Source organism: Lepus europaeus, chromosome 1 (genome assembly GCF_033115175.1).
Source record: "Lepus europaeus isolate LE1 chromosome 1, mLepTim1.pri, whole genome shotgun sequence".
NCBI classification, from domain to species: Eukaryota; Metazoa; Chordata; class Mammalia; order Lagomorpha; family Leporidae; genus Lepus; species Lepus europaeus.
Window position 1 is genome coordinate 148,227,651 of NC_084827.1, and position 12,285 is coordinate 148,239,935.

Genomic DNA, 12,285 nt, shown 5'->3' on the forward strand with positions numbered 1-12,285 from the left:
GCTCTGTGTTAATGAAGCAGATCACCAACTTTCCAAAAATGAAATTAAAGAAACATTGATTTATTAGTTATTTACTGTGAAAGCTGATAAAATGGGCCTTACATTTTGAGAAACTAAGCACATGTAAATGGTAATTAAGGCCCTGGTTTAACAGGCTTGAATTTGTATTTTTTTTATTTAAAAGCATTCCCCAAAATATGTTGTATATTTATAATTTTATATCCACATTCATAGTTTAGTTGTAATATATTTATTTCTGGCTTTCATAATTGAATCACTAATGAGATGGTACAATTGTACCCATGTGTCTCCATCACACAAAATACAAATCAGAAATTTTGTTACTCTCAAAGGGAGTTGTTATTTGCTTATCTCTTGATGTTGGTAAATTTGCACCAACTAACTAGAGTCTATGTGAGACAAAGAATTGACTTTCTAAATCTGATCAATCTAAACCTTCAAATCAGTGACTAGACTGGACCATAATAAAGCAAGTGTTAAGACACTCCAAAATACTCTGATATTCCAAATCCTCTAATATGAATGTATACTGCTTCTGACATCGGGTAGTATTCTCAGCTGTTCATCCATTCAAGTTTACATTCCGGCTTTAAGCGCTTCCCATGAGCCCTGGAGTTGCAACAGGCATAGTCTACTCAAGGAGCTCCTGGACCATAGCATGGAAATGACACGGGGAGTAAGGCAGGTGGTGCAGTATGACTCGTACAAAGATATACGGGAGCACAGGGGCAAGAGGGCAGCACAAGAACAGTGAACACTTCAACCATCAAGCAGGATCAAAATGGGAGCACATTAATCAAGGTCCTAGCCGGCGCCGTGGCTCAAGAGGATTAGCTCAAGGCTAATCCTCTGCCTTGCAGTGCCGGCACACCGGGTTCTAGTCCCTGTCGGGGTGCTGGATTCTGTCCCAGTTGCCCCTCTTCCAGGCCAGGTCTCTGCTGTGGCCCGGGAGTGCAGTGGAGGATGGCCCAAGTGCTTGGGCCCTGCACCCCATGGGAGACCAGGAGAAGCACCTGGCTCCTGGCTTCGGATCAGTGCAGTGCACCGGCCGCAGCTCTCTGGCTGTGGTGGCCATTGGAGGGTGAACCAACAGCAAAGGAAGACCTTTCTCTCTGTCTCTCTCTCACTGTCCACTCTGCCTGTCAAAAATTAAAAAAAATAAAAATAAAAATAATCAAGGTCTTGGAGAGACATAGCACACTCAAAGATAGAAATCAAAGAGAGGCTAATGAAGATATGACTTAGAAAAGTGTGGGCAAGGTTAAGGAAACCAACATGGATAATGACGGTGCCCAGTGCAAGGACACACTATCTCCAGGCCTGTAAACATCTTAGGATGGAGCATTATCAGGACTCAGAGAAAATAGCTGTAACTCTCGGCAGAATGATGCAGTCAACCTACAATGACCCAACTGGGAAGGAGCCAGGAGAAGAAAAATGTTCGCTCTAGCTACCTTCGGTCTCATCTCTCACAGATGCCCTAGTTGATGCAGCTTCCAAATCTCAGTCTCTGGCAACTGATGTTCTGAGGGAAGAAAGTCATAGGGGGCAAAACTATTCAGCAGCATGAATAATGCTGGGCTTGGGCCTTGGAATAGAAGTAGGGGGAAAGGCAGCAGAGAAGTTTCCAACACAAGAAAGCAAAGGACACGAACAGCAGAAGGAACAGTGGGAGCCAAGACAGAAAGCAGCCCCACATGATCAGGAATTAGACTTCTCAGAATGAATTTTGATCACTTTTACCATTAGAAGAAAGAAATACTTCATTACTACTTCCGCCTTCTTGTACTCTTTCTCAGAATACATTTTTTTACCATTTTGAAATTCTTATATACACAAAAATAGATGGTTTTAACTTCCTTGAGAACCATGGCTGGCATTATTCCTTGAAGCTGTTTTGCCATGGTGATGTTGGTTCCCTTATCCTGTGTCTGTCCTGTGTTCCTCCTGGATCCTAAGCTTCTTGAAGACAACTAGGAGATTGGGCTCACTTTAGCAGACCTGCATCCGTTTTCTTCTATCAGCTCTTAGGAGACGTAGCTGTGGGACTATAGTAACTAGTGTTTGAAGAATAATTGCAAATGAAGTTATCTTATATAGTGATTTCCAATCTGTTAAAATATGAAGATTTTCTCAGTGTAGATTATTTTACAGTCTATAGACTAACAGGTTTGATATACATTAATTAAATACTGTCAAAATGTCTCCAAATTCATAGACATGTATAAGTTAAGCAAAACATCCACATTCATTGAAAAATCATTGGATTTGTTATTCAATAATCAGTGCTTGGCATCTGCATTATTCAGTTTTTTTGTTACTATAACAAAATGTTCAACATAGGTCTTAGGTAACTTATACATAGAAAGGGTTTATTTAGGAGGTTCAGTATCCAAATGGCATCATGCAGGGTTTGACTCTGAAGAGGGGCTCATGGTGAATGGTCAAGTGCAGAGAATAGAAGGTTCACATGATGAGCCAGGAAGCAGAGAGAAAATAAGGCCTAACTCGGCCAGCGCCGTGGCTCAATAGACTAAACCTCCGCCTTGCAGCGCCGGTTCTAGTCCCGGTCGGGGCACCGATTCTGTCCCGGTTGCCCCTCTTCCAGGCCAGCTCTCTGCTGTGGCCTGGGAGTGCAGTGGAGGATGGCCCAAGTGCTTGGGCCCTGCAGCCCATGGGAGACCAGGAGAAGCACCTGGCTCCTGCCATCGGATCAGCGCGGTGCGCTGGCCGCAGCGGCCATTGAAGGGTGAACCAACGGCAAAGGAAGACCTTTCTCTCGGTCTCTCTCTCTCACTGTCCACTCTGCCTGTCAACAATAAATAAATAAAAAATTTTAAAAAATAAGCCCTAACTCAAGGTTTTATAGCAACTCTTTGACCAGAGCTAGCTTCCAGGGGGCATACTTGCAATTTTCTAAGGACCTGTCACTAGGCCCATCTCCAAAGGGCTCTAGCACTTCCCAATAGAGCCACGCTGAAGACCAAACCTTTTACACACGGGCCTTAGAGGGACACACACAATAATATCCATACCACAATGGATCTTAGAGCCCTTCACAATAGTTCATAGTTGAGAGTCTTTAAATTTTAAGGGACACACACATTAATCAAATTAATATAAGCCAAAAGGTGTTAATTAAAAACTTACAGTCCATGAGTTGCCAGGGCTATGGAAGCCTTTAGCGTTCGCTGACTTTGATCTTATTCCGATAGGGTCATAGTCAAAGTGGAAGTTCTCTCCTCCCTTCAGAGAAAGGTACCTCCTTCTTTGATGGCCCCGTTCTTTCCACTGGGATCTCACTCACAGAGATCTTTCATTTAGGTCTTCTTCTTCTTCTTTTTTTTTTTTTTTCTTTTCCATGGTATCTTGGCTTTCCTAGGGAGATTACTGATGCCATGAACAGGAGTGTCAAATTGTTAAGTCAGCAACAGAAGTCACTGTGTACTTACATCCCATGTGGGAACTGTCCTTAATGTGTTGTCTGATGTGCAGTGATGCTATAACTAGTACTGAAACAGTATTTTTACACTTTGTGTTTCTGTGTGGGTACAAACTGATGAGATCTTTACTAACTATATACTGAATCGATCTTCTGTATATAAAGATAATTGGAAATGAAAAAAAAAAACTGATGTTAAATTGGAAATGGCATAGAAAATTAATTTTTTAAAAAAATATTATGTAGGATCTCTGTCTTTAATGTGCTGTACACTCTTATTTAATGCTATAACTAGTACTCCAACAGTATTTTTTTTTCACTTTGTGTTGCTATATGGGGGCAAACTGTTGAAATCGTTACCTAATATATACTAAACTGATCTTCTGTATATAAAGAGAATTGAAAATGAATCATGATGTGATTGAAAGGGGAGAGGGAGCGGGAAAGGGGAGGGTTGTGGGTGGGAAGGAAGTTTTGGGAGGGGGAAGCCATTGTAACCCATAAGCTGTACTTTGGAAATTTATATTCATTAAATAAAAGTTTAATAAAAAAAAAACTTACGGTCCAGAGGTGGCACTAATTTAAATGAAGTCCAATCCAGGCATTCCAATGATGTCACATGCCTTTCTATTTCTGTCTGTTAACTTTGCTTCCTTCTCTGTTGGCTTCCTTCTCCAGTTAGTTTTCTCATATTGGTGGCCTAAATAGCCAGAGGCACTTTCAGGGCTGTTCTGTCCACACAGTCAGTGAGCCACGAAAACAGCGCAGCCCCTTCCTCACTCAGCATCCACCTCAGTCCTCCATTGTGGGTTTGCATTGTCCTGAGTTACATGTCCATTTCCCCCAACCATGGGCAGATCCAGGGAGAAAGAAACTTGATTTATCAACCAAGGCCATGTGACCACTATGCGAGGGAAGGTAGGGGTAGGAGGGTACAACCGGTGCTAGAAAACTCACAAAAGGCAAAAATACTGAGCAGTTTATAAAGTAGCAGATAAGTGTTACACAACCCACAGGCTGTGAATAATATCCCCTTGCCTGTTCTTTTCTTCCATTTTTACATTCATTCATTCATACAGCTGTCTTGAACATTCACTGTGGTTCAGGTACTATAAGAAGTACAACACAGATGAACTATAAGGCCCCCTAGTATCTTGTGATCCCCTAATTTTGCTTTTGTTGTTGTATGCAGTGATTCATGTCCCCTTCCACAAATGATATGAACTCTATTATAATTCTACAGTTGGTTTTACCTTTCCTGATACACATTTATTCAGCCACTATTTATTGAACTATTAAAGATGCTGATAAAATGATCAGTATGAATCTGGAATATAAATTGTTTGTGTTTTCATTTGCCAAAAATCTGAATTAAGAATTCTTTATTCTAAAACAGGGAATAGTATTATAATCACTCAAAATAAATTTTTATCTCTATATTTATCTTGGTGTTTATTGCATAATTTCTTTTGCCATAGCACTATTTTTATCACAAGGAAAGAGAAGATAAGTAATCTTTATGCCCGTTTTTAGTAACTTTGTGATTTTTGAAAAATGTTCTCAATCTCATAATATACTTAAGGGATTTTTCAGTTGAAAAATTATGTTATACCGATGTCACAAGAAGACTTTAAAACAGGGTTATTTTCTAAAACTACGCACTACGTATTTTGTTCATAAGTATGAGTTATAGTCTTTGAATTTTAAGATCTCAATACATTTTTGAATTTATAGAAAAGACTACTTTGCTGACCTTTTTAATATTCTGCTTTCCCATTGGCTCCCTATCCTAAACCTTTCTTCCATCTTAGTAGAAATCGTTTCAGGAGGAGGAGGAGTGGAAATGCCAGCCAGTCAGAAACCAGAATATTAAAAAGGTCAGCATCATCCAGTCTTCTGCTGTAATTCTTAGAGACATTAAACAGCCAATATTTCATCTCAGGATCAAGATTGTAATGAGAACAGAAAATGGCACAACATTAATTCGTCTTTGTGACACATTTTAACGAGAAAGGAAGAATACAAGCTAGAAATATTTGGTTACCATTTAAAACTATCTTCTATCCTTTATAACGTAATGAGAGTAAATTTATACTTCTAAAGTTTAATGTCTTACTAAATACTTACTGCCTTTTAAATTAATAGAACCCTTTCTAAGAGCATACTGAAATGAAGCTTAATTCCCAAGACAGCTATTAGTATCACTAGGTTAAAATAAATATAAAATATATTCATTATAAAATATTCATAAATATAAATTTAATTTTCGCTAATATTTCACTATCATTGAATTATTTAGACAAGATGAATGATCATATTCTTAGCATTGAAGTGGTTACATCATTACTACCTTTATGCCAAAAGAATTCCCAAGTAATAGATGATTCCTCAATGATTTACTTCCTGATGATAAAAGGTGCACTACATATGAAAACAGAAGGGCTCACGTGTTCAGACTTTGAAAGAATTCAGTGAACCCATCGAAATCATGTCATAAGCCCTACATGCACTGAGCGTGATTTTGTATATTTAGTTTTCTTTCCTTTTGTGTGGGAGAGATGGGAGTCAAGAGAATCAGAATCCAGCCAAGACTCCGAATCCAACTTGAGTGGTTTAGCTGAAGGCATTCATTGCAGACCTGTGAACAGGAGTAAGGAAACCAGCAAGGTAATTGCTTCCAGATTTTAGGAAGAGCAGAAATTCATTATTGCATCTAGGCAGAAGGATAACAAGAGGAAACATTTGTCAGCGGAGTCCCATAAGAGCTAGAGTGACAGGAGCTATGACCAAGGAGGGATGAAGCCATGGGTGAAACCAGAGCACTGAAGAAATGCACAGCCTTATAACTCCTGCCTCCCACTGCCAAAGACAGGCAAGAAAGCATGGGTGAGGGAGGCACCAGGGTTAGGCCCCCGGGCTTAGGACAGGGTGGAGAAGAGAAAGGATGGGAAGGGCCACAAATGGGCTCTGGGAAGCTTTGCTGAAGCTAGCATTGGAGGGCTCTTAACAGGGAGAAATAGCAAGGCAAAATGAGGTGGAAATGGAGAGGGTGCAGAGAGACAGAACCAAACAGCTTCCTCATGCCCTGACTCAGCAGAAATTTGGTAAACCAATATCATAGAATAATCTGGAAAGTTGCCTTCAATGATGTTAAAATATAATAATAAGCCTGCCAAACAACAATATTAGACATATCCTGGCACGTTCATTTTGAAATGGGAGAGGATACTGACAGAGTGCAAACTTCTATCTTAGGCATTTGGGATTTTCTTGTTTTTCCTTTCTCTCCTGGGATCTTGATGCATTAAAAATCCTTATAATACACAACTCTAAATTCTTAGATTTTCCACCAGATCTTGGTACAGCAAATCCAACTAGGCTGTTGAGTGACTGGTTAACAAGGGTGTAATCACCACTGGCTTTTGGGGGGTAGTTTATTTACTAATAAATATCATCTTGTGATGCTAACGAGAGTCTTTTACCCACTGGCTCCTGGAGTGCTTTAGGAACTAGGAATGCAGGAGTAGCTAAAATAGAGCTCTCTCTAGAGTGGAATAAGACAGCTGTTAGCCTTGCAGAAATCTTGCACAACAGCTGAGTGCAAACCAGGGAAAGGTTCTCAATCTAATTGAAACTGCATGAAGAATTTAAGTTGATAGACTAATTGCTGAGACTGGCATTTATTCAAAAAACCAGGGCTTGTTCTTCTGTGACAGTGGATGGCTTGGTTCCATTTAATAGATCCTGCTGTTTTCATGTAACAGATGAGGAGACTGAAGTTCCTGGGCACAAACTGGGCTTTAGAGAATTGATTGTTAACACATGCCTTCTGATTTCTGGTTGCTGTTTATCTTTTGAGTCACATGGCAAACAAGAGCATTGGCTGCAAAGCAATGATTTTGTAGCAATATGAGAGAGGGAGCACACCCAGGGAGTGCAGAGTTTTGCAGGAATTGGGCTACTCTAGGAGATCACCAAGCAATTTTGTCTCAACTTGATCCTACATAGTTTATGAATTCAGTCAAGTTTCAAGAAATGGAGGTGATATAAATGCAAAATATTTTATGCCTTTAAGAAATAACAGATCATGAGTCAATGAAACTGAGTACTTTGCAGCAGGTTCCCCTTGCCTAACACTTCTCTCATGCTGGAATATCACATTAATTGGTTCTTAATTGAACAGTGTGTTTCCAATTTTCAAAATCCAGCAGAGTATAAAACTGAAGAACCAGACTCTTGCTCTGTGGAATAGAAAGTCATATGGGTAAAATACAGCACACGGGAATTAAACTCTCACAGAGGCTGGAAGCTGCCATACAAGGCACTTCCGCCCTCGGTGTTGTGAGGGATGGCTCCTCAGGCTTTTAATTTTTACGTAGAGGAGAGGGTTAATGTACTTGTTTGGAGGACAGCATGATCCTGGGGTATAAGATGATGACTATAAACCTCTTCAGCTACTTGATATCTGGAAAACTGAGATCTCTAACTGTCGCCGTGTGTCACATGTGGTTAATTATCCATTTCTTCTCTACAAAAGTAACCTGATCTTAATTTGTATATTTAAAGTAAGCCACCATTGGATGGCAGCTGGTTAAGTCCTAGCTATAGGAATTTCTTATCCACAACTAAATTTGGGCCAAAAGGTCTACTTTCTCCCCGAAATTAAAAACCTGTTTGTTCATGTTCTTTCTTTGGGCATGTTCGATCTACAGACAAATTTATTTTCTATTCTGAAGAAATGTTATTTTTAAATAGGATTCCTGTGTTGTGAATTCATATGATGTGAGAAGTCAGAGATGGAAGGAAAGTTGATTTCTTGCAACAAATAAATCTTTAAAATACATGTCAAGTTTCCGAGCTACTTTTCTACCCCAGTACTGCTGTGCCTGGGGGCAAGGGAAAGACATCACACAAAGTTCCTCAGATGAGGATACTTAAGTGCCAGATATTTGATTTCTTTCAGTCTGCATCATGCTTGCTCATCTTACAAGTGAGAGATAGGTTATTCTAATTGCCTGCCCAAACATGGATCATTCATCAAAGTTGGGCTATTTCCGCCTCTTGCATCAGAAATAGAAATTACATTCTTTCTCCCCCTTGCATCATAAAATGTGGTCTCATGTAGCACTTTTTTCTTTAGCAATCACTAACTAATGCAATAGAGACTTTGCTGCTTTTTTTTCAAGGATACACTGATCCCATGTTTATTATAAAAGGAGGAAGACAAAGGAATTGTCCATGAGGCAATGCCATTTGGAGTACAATATCTGATTATATTGTGTGTTTTATGCTGATATTAATATATTTTGGATTAGGATACAGTGAAATCATGATAAAAACCCTCTCTCATATCACAACAAAGCATATACAGCTATTGTTCCTCAATGATAAAAAAAAATCCTTATGGAGAATCTTTTAAAAACAGAGTCTGGAATAAAGGTCAACCAAAGGTGTTTCTAAGAAACACGTAGTGCTCTCAAGTGAGCTAACTGCATGCCGAGCTGTGCAAGGCCTCTGGCTGCTCATTCTTGTGGCAGTTTATGACCTGACACTCTGATCATGCATTTTCCAGCTAATTACTTGCATTCACTCAACACCCATCCCCTCTGCTCGAACAAGACCTCTGTAAACAGCACTGGGACTGCACCTGGCACCAGAAGCAAGCATGGCAGTGATGCTGCCACAAGAGATAAATGTTTCCCCGGGTACAAACTCAATAATAAGTTAAGCATTCGACAAAGAAGAATGCCTTTGGCAGCCCTGCTCAATCTCTCTAAGAAGGTGACACTGTAGAGTACACAAGCAAACCCCAGATAATGACAGCTACAAAAAGCTTTTGTAAGCAAAGTAATCAGGTTCATGTCAGCCATATTCTCCTTTCACGGTCTCCTGCCTGGACAGTTAGTAAAATCTGATCAATGAGATATTTTTCAACATCTATGGCAAATCATCAGTCAGTGCAAGGTGATACTCAATTGCAGTGACTTCTTAAAAAAAAAAAAAAAAGGCCTCAAAGAAAGTGGCCTCTGGTTTAAGACCAGCATTGCATATGGTAGATTTAGACTTTCTAGTCCCTTTTCATCAACTGCACATCCATCACAAACCAGTCCCTATTTTATTCAAATCGCTGTGTTCTGCTAATCTCTGAACTACGTAGATGTTCTCTGTGTCTAGGCTGATTCTGGGAAGGGAAAGATTCAACAAGTCCTGTTTGGGGTACATCTCCTAGCCCCAACTGCTTCATCTATAAAATTAGAGTAAGTGGTTGCAGTTGGGAACTGTTGTTACTCAGCCAAATGATGTGCTCAATCCCTTTACTTGTTTAGATTATTTCAGTTTCAATAACTGATAACCAGGTTCCATAGTGACCAGTGTGGGGACCATTGCTGTGTGAGGTTCCTGATGAACATGGAGAGTTGGTGTCAGAGGGGTGACAGTCACTGCCATAGACATGGAATAAAGCACAATACTTGCTGAGAAGAATTAGAGGACTTGAGGCAGAAATTAAAAGGAATTAGGAGGAAGATCTAGGGGCAGGGGGCAGCAGAAGTGCAGCTAGATCTCAAAGGATGTATTCAATTTAAAGCTACAGAGATAGAAAGCGAACAATGCAAATGGAAAATGCCAGACGGAAAGATTTCTTGTCAAGATGCTTAGGATATTTTATAGGTACTGTGGTCTGAGCCTGTACAGGAAGGGTATTAAAATGGATTTCTTGTTCTAATTTTTACAAGATGGTCATATACACTTAATCTCAGGGAGGCAGTGTGGTGTGGAGGTGAAGAGGGGACCCAAAAGCTACACTGCCCATGTTCATTTTTCTAGCACTGGCACTCACGAGCTGTATGACCTTGGGCAAATTATTCAGATTCTTCCTACCTCAGTTTTCTCATCTGCCATGGGATTGTCACAGGGGTTAAGTGAATACATTCATGTAAAACTCTAGAAGGGTGTCTACAACATAGTAAATGCTCAGTAAGTATTATTTCTATTCTAAGACTCGATCCTGTGAAGACAAGCACTACGTGACAAATAAGGGATTTTCAGTGTTCTGAAACCACACAACGGCTTGGCAGATTTAGCAGTCACAGCCAGTCCTCTGTCTCTCAAACATAGGCTCCCATGTGGCCAATGTGGGAGTAAACTTAGTCATACCCTGCAGCCACACAAACTTTACACATGGTATAGTAATTCTCAACTGGAAATGCCCCCTCCCCCCCAACACAGAACTTTTGACAATGTCTGGAGATGTTTTAGACTGTCATAATTGGGAGGATGCTACTAGCATCTAGTGCAGGGAGGCTAATTGTGCTGCTAAACATCTTAAAATGCACAGGTCCGTCAGCCCCCAACCACCACAAAAAAATTAGCTAGTCCAAAACGTCAACAGTGCTAAGGTTGACCAGCCCCAATGTAGGGCTCTCTCTTGAAGAGGCATTCATGTTTAAATAATTTCAACAAGACTCCCTTTTGCATAAAGTGCTTTGCTGAAAAACATCCAAGCAAAGGGCAAGTTGTGGTTCCAGTAACAACTTAAGTGCTGATGGACTTGTTGAGGGTTTTCCTTTGGAAAAGAATGGTTACACTCATAAAAACAAAAGCATCTTTCATGGTATGTGGAAAGAAGACAGTCATTTGAAACCGCTATCTAGTAAAATGTTTTAAAATGTAGTTTTAGTTACTGTAGACAGTGAAAAAGATGCATGCTTGTTCCCTGAAGTGTTTATAGCATCCAGCTTCTCATACGTGTACACTCTCATGTATATACGTGTATAGCCAAGAAAAAGAAGTTACTTATTTAAACTGCAACTCAAGGCTACCTCAAGTGTCAAAAATACTAGGAAAAATGTCTGCCTCTTTTCTCTAGTTAGTCCTCACTCAATCTATAATATTCCTTATTTCATCAACTGTGCTGAGATGATATTTTTTCTCTTTAAATGGCCATTAAATCAGGTATAAAAGACCCATTCGTTTTCTGCTATTAATAGTCACCAACATTAAATACTTCATCGTTCAAATTAGTCACTGTAGTTTACACAAATGAAATTCTCTCCGAAGCAGTGATTTTATGTCTTCTGTCAGCCCCTCTCAGCTTCCTCTGGTCCTGGGAACAATAATTCAGTTTCTAAACACTTTAAATGGGCTGTAAATAGTAGAAACCCCCACAGCGCCACCTCGATGAACTGATCGACCTTGCTACAGTGTCATAAATTTGAAGGCACCTAGTACAAGCTGCCACATCCAGCCAGGCATTTCTGTTCTGAGATTTAGGTGGCTCAGAGAGTTCCTCACCTTGCTTGTCTTCCCCTACGATCACTCCCCTCTTTCCCTGAGGACATGCCACGATTGGCTCTACATAATAATATATTATCAAAACAGCATAGCTACAATACTGTCCAAGGCAGAGAACACATTATCTTGTTTGATCCTCATAACAGTACTTTGAGCTTGGAGAGGCAGTTGCTACAAAATGATGGCAATTTTGTAGATGAGAAAACCCGTTAAACAATATAAGGTCAAAAGAATATGGCTTCCAAGGCCTGATGTCAGCCAAGATGAGCAGAACCTATGGAAGATGTTCTCATGCAGGCGCAGTTTTAGTTTCTCTTAGTTCTGGTTCTTCTTAAAGCTGAAGCTGAGAGGCAGTGGTTTGGGAGATGATCCCGGGATGCACCAGGAGGGATGTAAAACATTGGGAGGGGCGCATTCTGAGGCAGGTTACTGCTGTGGGCCTGAGCGCCTTACTGTGCCGGGGAGCTCTAGAAGACAGTGTGGAGTGATCCTCCCTAGGGCTGCAGCACTAATGCTGCATCTCCCATCCA